At 47.6% G+C, this 12,768-nt stretch overlaps 1 pseudogene; it reads right to left on the reverse strand.

Annotated features, from left to right (window-relative positions):
* Positions 1 to 250: 250 nt before the first annotated feature.
* LOC106563333 (SKA complex subunit 1-like) lies at positions 251 to 3,109 on the reverse strand (annotated as a pseudogene).
* Positions 3,110 to 12,768: the final 9,659 nt, after the last annotated feature.

A 12,768-nucleotide genomic window follows, 5' to 3' on the forward strand; every position in this document is an offset into this window, starting at 1 on the left:
CAGGAGGGACTGGTGCACTTCACAAAATTGATGGCATCATGAGGATAGGAAATTATGTGGATATATTGAAGCAAAATCTCAAGACATCAGTCAGGAAGTTAAAGCTTGGTCGCAAATTGGTCTTCCAAATGGACAATGACCCCAAGCATACTTCCAAAGTTGTGGCAAAATGGCTTAAGGACAACCATTCCTCCATACAGAATATTTCCAGATCCTTGATATCCTTTGTCTGCTGTTATAGACTGTCCTCTTCAATTCAAACCACAGGTTTTCAATGGGGTTCAAGTCTGGACATTGAGATGGACATGGCAAAATAATGATTTTGTGGTCAATTAACAATTTCCTTGTGGATTTTGATTAATGCTTGGGGTTATGGTCTTACTGGAAGAACCACTTGCGGCCAAGTGTCAGCCACCTGGCCGAGGCAACCAGGTGTTATTTCCACCTCAGTGTTGAAATATAAACAAAAAGCAGGAAAATCACATTAACTGCAGTTCCCCTTCAAACAAAATGTCTTTCTTTGAGCAATTATAGCTCAGTATTTGTATTTTTTGCTCATCTTTTTTTTTAACCTTTATTTAACCAGGTAGGCTAGTTGAGAACAAGTTCTCATTTACAACTGCGACCTGGCCAAGATAAAGCAAAGCAGTTCGACACATACAAAAACACCCTTTATCAAGGGTGCCAATAATTATGGACCTGACTGTATGTTGAGGACAGAGGACAAATCAACATCTTCAAGGCAAGCTCAATGACAAACTCCATTTCTACATCTCAGCTCTTTTCACAGCAGGACGTCGCGTGTGAAACCTCCTCGCTGCTCTCGCAGACGCTGGCCGTGACGTAGCATGTTGAGGATGCCCTGGAAGCGCTTGTCCAATTTCATCCAAGTGAACTCTTTAATGTCCGCCTCTATAATGAAAAATAGACCTGTAGGGGAACACAGGAGTATTGAGACAGGAAGTAAGTTAGTTCCCATCAGTACCCAGGCGGCCATCCTTGACCGAATGTTGTCAAAACAATATCTGGATCAGAACATAATGTCCCTCTCTTGGAAGAAATTACACAACTCCTACAACAGCAATGATCAACCGTGTTTAGTGTCATAGGGAAGGAAAGTACAAACCCTTCTTTAGAACTGTAGTTTGAGTGAGGTACCTTTTGTGTCGTCCTTAAATCGCTGATGAAGCTTGCGTGTGGCATTATTCAGGGTTTTTTACTGGCAGGTGCAGGACTTTTTACTTCCCTGTTACCGCCGTGTTAATGCTGTCCACAGAAGTGTTCAACTGGTCATATGTCACACGGCCTTTCATGTACCAAGAGAGCAAAAGAGTGATACATAGGAAAGAGATATTATAAACATGTATTTCTTTTACTGGTAAAACTGCCAGATCTGCAGTAACATCTTAAATAAATAAAACTACACTAAAGTATATGGATGACCATGTGTGTTACTGAGGGGACTCACTGAGGTGGACTCACTGAGTGGGACTCACTGAGGGGGACTCACTGAGGGGGACTCACTGAGGGGGACTCACTGAGGGATGGTCTGAAACTCTGGGTAGTTGATGAATTCCATCTCTCTGATCTGGTTCTTGGAGGTTTTCCTGAGATGCTCCTGCTGGGTTGGTTGCACATCCACAGGTCCACTCTGTCTCACAGGTCCTCTTCCACTGGGGAATCAAAGGAGATTAAAAAAATACATAAAAAAATAGGACAAAACATTTACAATTCATTTGGTTGGTACTCTGTAGCTTCTCCTGTTACAACATCCTACAACACACACATTATCCTTACTGGACGGCTGGCTGTCCCTTCCTTGGCATGTGCTTTCCAAGGTGCTTTCCATCCTGCACCTCCTTCAGGAAGCACTCCTCTAGTTCCTGTGACAAAAATAACAGTCAATCACTATCAGTCCAGGGTTACAATTATGACTCAGATTTCACACTGACATAAAGGACAAATAGCATACTTTAAGATATTACAATCCAGACAAGATAAAAAGGACCTGTCTAAAAATAGAATGTGAAGCATGTATGCAATACCTTTAAATTCTACAGTAGGTCTTTTTGGCGGCCAACACATTATTCAAACTGATCCAGGAGTCCATCTATTGAAAGGACGTTTGTCCCATCTTCCCTAGAATGATCTGCTTGTCATGATATTTTGCTGAAAAAAGGACAGACATTTTAAGTTACGTTTCACGAATGTGATGTATTACCTGATGCTGTCAGAAAACCATTGAGTTCTGTTTGATGAGGTGAGCCCTCTTCTCTGTTAGCTGAAACACTAACTACATAAGATAAAAGTTATCCCTTCGACAAGAGACATGCCCTGTATGTCTAATCCTAATCCTAATCCAGGCACTTGTCATCTCCCGTCTGGATTACTGCAACTCGCTGTTGGCTGGGCTCCCTGCCTGTGCCATTAAACCCCTACAACTCATCCAGAACGCCGCGGCCCGTCTGGTGTTCAACCTTCCCAAGTTCTCTCACGTCACCCCGCTCCTTCGCTCTCTCCACTGGCTTCCAGTTGAAGCTCGCATCCGCTACAAGACCATGGTGATTGCCTACGGAGCTGTGAAGGGAACGGCACCTCCATACCTTCAGGCTCTGATCAGGCCCTACACCCAAACAAGGGCACTGCGTTCATCCACCACTGGCCTGCTGGCCCCCCTACCTCTGAGGAAGCACAGTTCCCGCTCAGCCCAGTCAAAACTGTTCGCTGCTCTGGCACCCCAATGGTGGAACAAGCTCCCTCACGACGCCAGGACAGCAGAGTCAATCACCACCTTCCGGAGACACCTGAAACCCCACCTCTTTAAGGAATACCTAGGATAGGATAAAGTAATCCTTCTAAACCCCCCCCCCCCCCCCTTAAAATATTTAGATGCACTATTGTAAAGTGGTTGTTTCACTGGATATCATAAGGTAAATGCACCATTTTGTAAGTCGCTCTGGATAAGAGCGTCTGCTAAATGACTTAAATGTAAATGTAAATGTATGTACTAGATCATCAAACCAATTGTCCGCAGCTCCAAGACCTGTCTGATGGATGAAATCCTGTCGTTCAAATGCAGGATTATATCCTCAAACTCGCAATGACTCATATTGCTGAAAAATAAGAATATGGTAAAGACTGTGCTGCTCAATAAAATGAAAAAAGTCTGGAAGATTTCCTGCTGTTCATTCAATGGCCATTTTGACATATGAATCTTGAAGAATACAGTGCCTTCATAAAGTATTCATACCGCTTGTCTTACTCCACATTTTGTGTTACAGACAGAATTCAAATTGGATAAAAAAAATGTCTACCCATCTACACATAATACCTCATAATGACAAAGTGAAAACATGTTTAGACATTTTTTCAAATATGTAGAAAATTAAATACAGAAGTATTCACACCCGAGTCGATACTTTGTAGAAGCACCTTTGGTAGCAATTAGAGCTTTGAGTCGTCAACGGTGTCTATCAGCTTTGCACATCTGGTTTTGGGGATTTTCTTCCATTTACACAGATTTTCAAATGGGATTCAAGTATGGGCTTTGGCTGGGCCACTCAAGGACGTTCACGTTCTGAAGCCATTCCAGCATTGCTTTGGCTGTGTGCTTGGGGTCATTGTCCTGTTGGAACGTAAATCTTAACCCCAGTCTAAGGTCATTTGCACCCTGAAGCAGGTTCTCATCAAGGATTTGCCTGTATTTTGCGCCATTCATTGTTCCCTTACCAGTCTCCCAGTTAAAGCCTGTGGAAAAGAATCCCCATAGCATGACGCTGACACCGCCATGCTTCACGGTAGGGATGGTGTTAGACAGGTAATGAGCTGTGCCAGGTTTTCGCTAGACAGCGCTTTGCATTCAGGCCAAAGTGTTACATTTTTGTCTGATCAGACCACAGAATATTTTGCCTTCTCAGTCTTTCATGTGCATTTTTGCAAACTCTAGGCGTGCTGTCAGGTCGTTCCGGAACTCCAATTTGAGCAGCAGCAGCTGAAAAATGAGCTCCTACAAATATTGAAATTTACATGGTTTTTAGAGTGAAGGACATCGGAAAAAAGCAAAAGAAAACTGCAAGACTGAAGAGGAGAAAAAAACAAGCAACAAACAAAGAAGATAGGCTTTTGAAAAATAGTTATTTTTCATAAAATTGTAGTTATCTTAGCTAGCTGAATTGTTTACCAGTTGCTAAGCAGTTGCTAGGGACTCTTTTGGAAGAAGCTAGCTAGCTAACGAAGAACAACAAAGAATATCTAGTTAACAGAAGAAAAGAAAGAGAAAATCAGGACAGAAGAAAAGGGATATCAAAGTGAAACAGTTCTCTAAAGACACAAGAGACAATAATACAAGAAACAACACTTCTGTAGCTTGTCAACTATGTGTCTGTCTATCCCTGTTCTCTCCCCTCTGCACAGGCCATACAAACGCTTCACACCGCGTGGCCGCTGCCACTCTAACCTGGTGGTCCCAGCGCGCACGACCCACGTGGAGTTACAGGTCTCCGGCAGCCTCTGGAACTGCCGGTCTGCAGCCAACAAGGCTGAGTTCATCTCAGCCTATGCTACCCTCCAGTCCCTAGACTTCCTGGCGCTGACAGAAACATGGATTACCACAGATAACACTGCTACTCCTACTGCTCTCTCTTCGTCTGCCCACGTGTTCTCGCATACCCCTAGAGCATCGAGCCAGCGGGGTGGTGGCACTGGAATCCTCATCTCTCCCAAGTGGACATTCTCTCTTTCTCCCCTGACCCATCTGTCTATCTCCTCATTTGAATTCCATGCTGTCACAGTTACCAGCCCTTTCAAGCTTAACATCCTTATCATTTATCGCCCTCCAGGTTCCCTTGGAGAGTTCATCAATGAGCTTGACGCCTTGATAAGTTCCTTTCCTGAAGATGGCTCACCTCTCACAGTTCTGGGTGACTTTAACCTCCCCACGTCTACCTTTGACTCATTTCTCTCTGCCTCCTTTTTTCCACTCCTCTCCTCTTTTGACCTCACCCTCTCACCTTCCCCCCCTACTCACAAGGCAGGCAATACGCTTGACCTCATCTTTACTAGATGCTGTTCTTCCACTAATCTCATTGCAACTCCCCTCCAAATCTCCGACCACTACCTTGTATCCTTTTCCCTCTTGCTCTCATCCAACACTTCTCACTCTGCCCCTACTCGGATGATATTGCGCCGTCCCAACCTTCGCTCTCTCTCTCCCGCTACTCTCTCCTCTTCCATCCTATCATCTCTTCCCTCTGCTCAAACCTTCTCCAACCTATCTCCTGATTCTGCCTCCTCAACCCTCCTCTCCTCCCTTTCTGCATCCTTTGATTTTCTCTGTCCCCTATCCTCCAGGCCGGCTCGGTCCTCCCCTCCTGCTCCGTGGCTCGACGACTCACTACGAGCTCACAGAACAGGGCTCCGGGCAGCCGAGCGGAAATGGAGGAAAACTCGCCTCCCTGCGGACCTGGCATCCTTTCACTCCCTCCTCTCTACATTCTCCTCTTCTGTCTCTGCTGCTAAAGCCACTTTCTACCACTCTAAATTCCAAGCATCTGCCTCTAACCCTAGGAAGCTCTTTGCTACCTTCTCCTCCCTCCTGAATCCTCCCCCCCCCCCCTCCTCCCTCTCTGCGGATGACTTCGTCAACCATTTTGAAAAGAAGGTTGACGATATCCGATCCTCGTTTGCTAAGTCAAACGACACCGCTGGTCCTGCTCACACTGCCCTACCCTGTGCTTTGACCTTTTTCTCCGCTCTCTCTCCAGATGAAATCTCGCGTCTTGTGACGGCCGGCCGCCCAACAACCTGCCCACTTGACCCTATCCCCTCCTCTCTTCTCCAGACCATTTCCGGAGACCTTCTCCCCTACCTCACCTCGCTCATCAACTCATCCTTGACCGCTGGCTACGTCCCTTCCGTCTTCAAGAGAGCGAGAGTTGCACCCCTTCTGAAAAAACCTACACTTGATCCCTCCGATGTCAACAACTACAGACCAGTATCCCTTCTTTCTTTTCTCTCCAAAACTCTTGAACGTGCCGTCCTTGGCCAGCTCTCCTGCTATCTCTCTCAGAATGACCTTCTTGATCCTAATCAGTCAGGTTTCAAGACTGGGCATTCAACTGAGACTGCTCTTCTCTGTGTCACGGAGGCTCTCCGCACTGCTAAAGCTAACTCTCTCTCCTCTGCTCTCATCCTTCTAGACCTATCTGCTGCCTTTGATACTGTGAACCATCAGATCCTCCTCTCCACCCTCTCTGAGTTGGGCATCTCTGGCGCGGCCCACGCTTGGATTGCGTCCTACCTGACAGGTCGCTTCTACCAGGTGGCGTGGCGAGAATCTGTCTCCGCACCATGCGCTCTCACCACTGGTGTCCCCCAGGGCTCTGTTCTAGGCCCTCTCCTATTCTCGCTATACACCAAGTCACTTGGCTCTGTCATATCCTCACATGGTCTCTCCTATCATTGCTATGCAGACGACACACAATTAATCTTCTCCTTTCCCCCTTCTGATAACCAGGCGGCGAATCGCATCTCTGCATGTCTGTCAGACATATCAGTGTGGATGACGGATCACCACCTCAAGCTGAACCTCGGCAAGACGGAGCTGCTCTTCCTCCCGGGGAAGGACTGCCCGTTCCATGATCTCGCCATCACGGTTGACAACTCCCTTGTGTCCTCCTCCCAGAGTGCTAAGAACCTTGGCGTGATCCTGGACAACACCCTGTCGTTCTCCACTAACATCAAGGCGGTGACCCGATCCTGTAGGTTCATGCTCTACAACATTCGCAGAGTACGACCCTGCCTCACACAGGAAGCGGCGCAGGACCTAATCCAGGCACTTGTCATCTCCCGCTGGATTACTGCAACTCGCTGTTGGCTGGGCTCCCTGCCTGTGCCATTAAACCCCTACAACTCATCCAGAACGCCGCGGCCCGTCTGGTGTTCAACCTTCCCAAGTTCTCTCACGTCACCCCGCTCCTTCGCTCTCTCCACTGGCTTCCAGTTGAAGCTCGCATCCGCTACAAGACCATGGTGATTGCCTACGGAGCTGTGAAGGGAACGGCACCTCCATACCTTCAGGCTCTGATCAGGCCCTACACCCAAACAAGGGCACTGCGTTCATCCACCACTGGCCTGCTGGCCCCCCTACCTCTGAGGAAGCACAGTTCCCGCTCAGCCCAGTCAAAACTGTTCGCTGCTCTGGCACCCCAATGGTGGAACAAGCTCCCTCACGACGCCAGGACAGCAGAGTCAATCACCACCTTCCGGAGACACCTGAAACCCCACCTCTTTAAGGAATACCTAGGATAGGATAAAGTAATCCTTCTAAACCCCCCCCCCCTTAAAATATTTAGATGCACTATTGTAAAGTGGTTGTTTCACTGGATATCATAAGGTAAATGCACCATTTTGTAAGTCGCTCTGGATAAGAGCGTCTGCTAAATGACTTAAATGTAAATGTAAATGTATGTACTAGATCATCAAACCAATTGTCCGCAGCTCCAAGACCTGTCTGATGGATGAAATCCTGTCGTTCAAATGCAGGATTATATCCTCAAACTCGCAATGACTCATATTGCTGAAAAATAAGAATATGGTAAAGACTGTGCTGCTCAATAAAATGAAAAAAGTCTGGAAGATTTCCTGCTGTTCATTCAATGGCCATTTTGACATATGAATCTTGAAGAATACAGTGCCTTCATAAAGTATTCATACCGCTTGTCTTACTCCACATTTTGTGTTACAGACAGAATTCAAATTGGATAAAAAAAATGTCTACCCATCTACACATAATACCTCATAATGACAAAGTGAAAACATGTTTAGACATTTTTTCAAATATGTAGAAAATTAAATACAGAAGTATTCACACCCGAGTCGATACTTTGTAGAAGCACCTTTGGTAGCAATTAGAGCTTTGAGTCGTCAACGGTGTCTATCAGCTTTGCACATCTGGTTTTGGGGATTTTCTTCCATTTACACAGATTTTCAAATGGGATTCAAGTATGGGCTTTGGCTGGGCCACTCAAGGACGTTCACGTTCTGAAGCCATTCCAGCATTGCTTTGGCTGTGTGCTTGGGGTCATTGTCCTGTTGGAACGTAAATCTTAACCCCAGTCTAAGGTCATTTGCACCCTGAAGCAGGTTCTCATCAAGGATTTGCCTGTATTTTGCGCCATTCATTGTTCCCTTACCAGTCTCCCAGTTAAAGCCTGTGGAAAAGAATCCCCATAGCATGACGCTGACACCGCCATGCTTCACGGTAGGGATGGTGTTAGACAGGTAATGAGCTGTGCCAGGTTTTCGCTAGACAGCGCTTTGCATTCAGGCCAAAGTGTTACATTTTTGTCTGATCAGACCACAGAATATTTTGCCTTCTCAGTCTTTCATGTGCATTTTTGCAAACTCTAGGCGTGCTGTCAGGTCGTTCCGGAACTCCAATTTGAGCAGCAGCAGCTGAAAAATGAGCTCCTACAAATATTGAAATTTACATGGTTTTTAGAGTGAAGGACATCGGAAAAAAGCAAAAGAAAACTGCAAGACTGAAGAGGAGAAAAAAACAAGCAACAAACAAAGAAGATAGGCTTTTGAAAAATAGTTATTTTTCATAAAATTGTAGTTATCTTAGCTAGCTGAATTGTTTACCAGTTGCTAAGCAGTTGCTAGGGACTCTTTTGGAAGAAGCTAGCTAGCTAACGAAGAACAACAAAGAATATCTAGTTAACAGAAGAAAAGAAAGAGAAAATCAGGACAGAAGAAAAGGGATATCAAAGTGAAACAGTTCTCTAAAGACACAAGAGACAATAATACAAGAAACAACACTTCTGTAGCTTGTCAACTATGTGTCTGTCTATCCCTGTTCTCTCCCCTCTGCACAGGCCATACAAACGCTTCACACCGCGTGGCCGCTGCCACTCTAACCTGGTGGTCCCAGCGCGCACGACCCACGTGGAGTTACAGGTCTCCGGCAGCCTCTGGAACTGCCGGTCTGCAGCCAACAAGGCTGAGTTCATCTCAGCCTATGCTACCCTCCAGTCCCTAGACTTCCTGGCGCTGACAGAAACATGGATTACCACAGATAACACTGCTACTCCTACTGCTCTCTCTTCGTCTGCCCACGTGTTCTCGCATACCCCTAGAGCATCGAGCCAGCGGGGTGGTGGCACTGGAATCCTCATCTCTCCCAAGTGGACATTCTCTCTTTCTCCCCTGACCCATCTGTCTATCTCCTCATTTGAATTCCATGCTGTCACAGTTACCAGCCCTTTCAAGCTTAACATCCTTATCATTTATCGCCCTCCAGGTTCCCTTGGAGAGTTCATCAATGAGCTTGACGCCTTGATAAGTTCCTTTCCTGAAGATGGCTCACCTCTCACAGTTCTGGGTGACTTTAACCTCCCCACGTCTACCTTTGACTCATTTCTCTCTGCCTCCTTTTTTCCACTCCTCTCCTCTTTTGACCTCACCCTCTCACCTTCCCCCCCTACTCACAAGGCAGGCAATACGCTTGACCTCATCTTTACTAGATGCTGTTCTTCCACTAATCTCATTGCAACTCCCCTCCAAATCTCCGACCACTACCTTGTATCCTTTTCCCTCTTGCTCTCATCCAACACTTCTCACTCTGCCCCTACTCGGATGATATTGCGCCGTCCCAACCTTCGCTCTCTCTCTCCCGCTACTCTCTCCTCTTCCATCCTATCATCTCTTCCCTCTGCTCAAACCTTCTCCAACCTATCTCCTGATTCTGCCTCCTCAACCCTCCTCTCCTCCCTTTCTGCATCCTTTGATTTTCTCTGTCCCCTATCCTCCAGGCCGGCTCGGTCCTCCCCTCCTGCTCCGTGGCTCGACGACTCACTACGAGCTCACAGAACAGGGCTCCGGGCAGCCGAGCGGAAATGGAGGAAAACTCGCCTCCCTGCGGACCTGGCATCCTTTCACTCCCTCCTCTCTACATTCTCCTCTTCTGTCTCTGCTGCTAAAGCCACTTTCTACCACTCTAAATTCCAAGCATCTGCCTCTAACCCTAGGAAGCTCTTTGCTACCTTCTCCTCCCTCCTGAATCCTCCCCCCCCCCCCTCCTCCCTCTCTGCGGATGACTTCGTCAACCATTTTGAAAAGAAGGTTGACGATATCCGATCCTCGTTTGCTAAGTCAAACGACACCGCTGGTCCTGCTCACACTGCCCTACCCTGTGCTTTGACCTTTTTCTCCGCTCTCTCTCCAGATGAAATCTCGCGTCTTGTGACGGCCGGCCGCCCAACAACCTGCCCACTTGACCCTATCCCCTCCTCTCTTCTCCAGACCATTTCCGGAGACCTTCTCCCCTACCTCACCTCGCTCATCAACTCATCCTTGACCGCTGGCTACGTCCCTTCCGTCTTCAAGAGAGCGAGAGTTGCACCCCTTCTGAAAAAACCTACACTTGATCCCTCCGATGTCAACAACTACAGACCAGTATCCCTTCTTTCTTTTCTCTCCAAAACTCTTGAACGTGCCGTCCTTGGCCAGCTCTCCTGCTATCTCTCTCAGAATGACCTTCTTGATCCTAATCAGTCAGGTTTCAAGACTGGGCATTCAACTGAGACTGCTCTTCTCTGTGTCACGGAGGCTCTCCGCACTGCTAAAGCTAACTCTCTCTCCTCTGCTCTCATCCTTCTAGACCTATCTGCTGCCTTTGATACTGTGAACCATCAGATCCTCCTCTCCACCCTCTCTGAGTTGGGCATCTCTGGCGCGGCCCACGCTTGGATTGCGTCCTACCTGACAGGTCGCTTCTACCAGGTGGCGTGGCGAGAATCTGTCTCCGCACCATGCGCTCTCACCACTGGTGTCCCCCAGGGCTCTGTTCTAGGCCCTCTCCTATTCTCGCTATACACCAAGTCACTTGGCTCTGTCATATCCTCACATGGTCTCTCCTATCATTGCTATGCAGACGACACACAATTAATCTTCTCCTTTCCCCCTTCTGATAACCAGGCGGCGAATCGCATCTCTGCATGTCTGTCAGACATATCAGTGTGGATGACGGATCACCACCTCAAGCTGAACCTCGGCAAGACGGAGCTGCTCTTCCTCCCGGGGAAGGACTGCCCGTTCCATGATCTCGCCATCACGGTTGACAACTCCCTTGTGTCCTCCTCCCAGAGTGCTAAGAACCTTGGCGTGATCCTGGACAACACCCTGTCGTTCTCCACTAACATCAAGGCGGTGACCCGATCCTGTAGGTTCATGCTCTACAACATTCGCAGAGTACGACCCTGCCTCACACAGGAAGCGGCGCAGGACCTAATCCAGGCACTTGTCATCTCCCGCTGGATTACTGCAACTCGCTGTTGGCTGGGCTCCCTGCCTGTGCCATTAAACCCCTACAACTCATCCAGAACGCCGCAGCCCGTCTGGTGTTCAACCTTCCCAAGTTCTCTCACGTCACCCCGCTCCTCCGCTCTCTCCACTGGCTTCCAGTTGAAGCTCGCATCCGCTACAAGACCATGGTGATTGCCTACGGAGCTGTGAAGGGAACGGCACCTCCATACCTTCAGGCTCTGATCAGGCCCTACACCCAAACAAGGGCACTGCGTTCATCCACCTCTGGCCTGCTGGCCCCCCTACCTCTGAGGAAGCACAGTTCCCGCTCAGCCCAGTCAAAACTGTTCGCTGCTCTGGCACCCCAATGGTGGAACAAGCTCCCTCACGACGCCAGGACAGCGGAGTCAATCACCACCTTCCGGAGACACCTGAAACCCCACCTCTTTAAGGAATACCTAGGATAGGATAAAGTAATCCTTCTAACCCCCCCCCCCCTTAAAAGATTTAGATGCACTATTGTAAAGTGGTTGTTCCACTGGATATCATAAGGTGAATGCACCAATTTGTAAGTCGCTCTGGATAAGAGCGTCTGCTAAATGACTTAAATGTAAATGTAAATGTGCTTTTTTCTCAGGAGGGGCTTCCGTCTGGCCACTCTCCCATGAAGCCTAGATTGGTCAAATCAAATCTTATTGGTCACATACACATGGTTAGCAGATGTTATTGCGAGTGTAGTGAAATGCTTGTGCTTCTTGTTCCGACAGTGCATCAATATCTAACATGTAATCTAATAATTGCACAACAAGAAGACTGTTGTCCTTCTGGCAAGTTCTTCCATCTCAGCCAAGGAACTCTGTAGGTCTGCCAGAGTGGTCATTAGGTTCTTGGTCACCTCCCTGACCAAGGTCCTTCTTCCCAGTTGCCCATTTTGGTCGGACTGCCAGCTCTAGGCAGTCTGGGTAGTTCTATAACTTTTACCCCAGTAAAATCACTCCTTTCAAATGGCACCCTTTTCTTGAGAGCAAAACAATTCACATTTCTGGTCCTCATTCATTTAACACGGAGCACCTTCTCCCGCTGACCAGCAGAAACACAAACAATTATCACAAGACCACTTCTGATTACCCTCACCGATTCCACAGCACCCAACTCTGTTGTCACCCACCCTGAAACCGGGCTCCGAGAACTTCCACTTACCATACTTTGACCTCATTCACTTCCATTTCTCATCTCCCTTTTCCTGACATTTTTAACTTACTCAAGCTCACCCTCTTCCTCCCCCTCTCTCAAATCAAATTTATTTATATAGCCCTTCGTACATCAGCTGATATCTCAAAGTGCTGTACAGAAACCCAGCCTAAAACCCCAAACAGCAAGCAATGCATGTGAAAGAAGCACGGTGGCTAGGAAAAACTCCCTAGGAAAAACTCCCTAGAAAGGCCAAAAACCTAGGAAGAAACC

This window comes from Salmo salar, chromosome 11 (genome assembly GCF_965601325.2).
Source record: "Salmo salar chromosome 11, fSalSal1, whole genome shotgun sequence".
Classification (NCBI taxonomy): domain Eukaryota; kingdom Metazoa; phylum Chordata; class Actinopteri; order Salmoniformes; family Salmonidae; genus Salmo; species Salmo salar.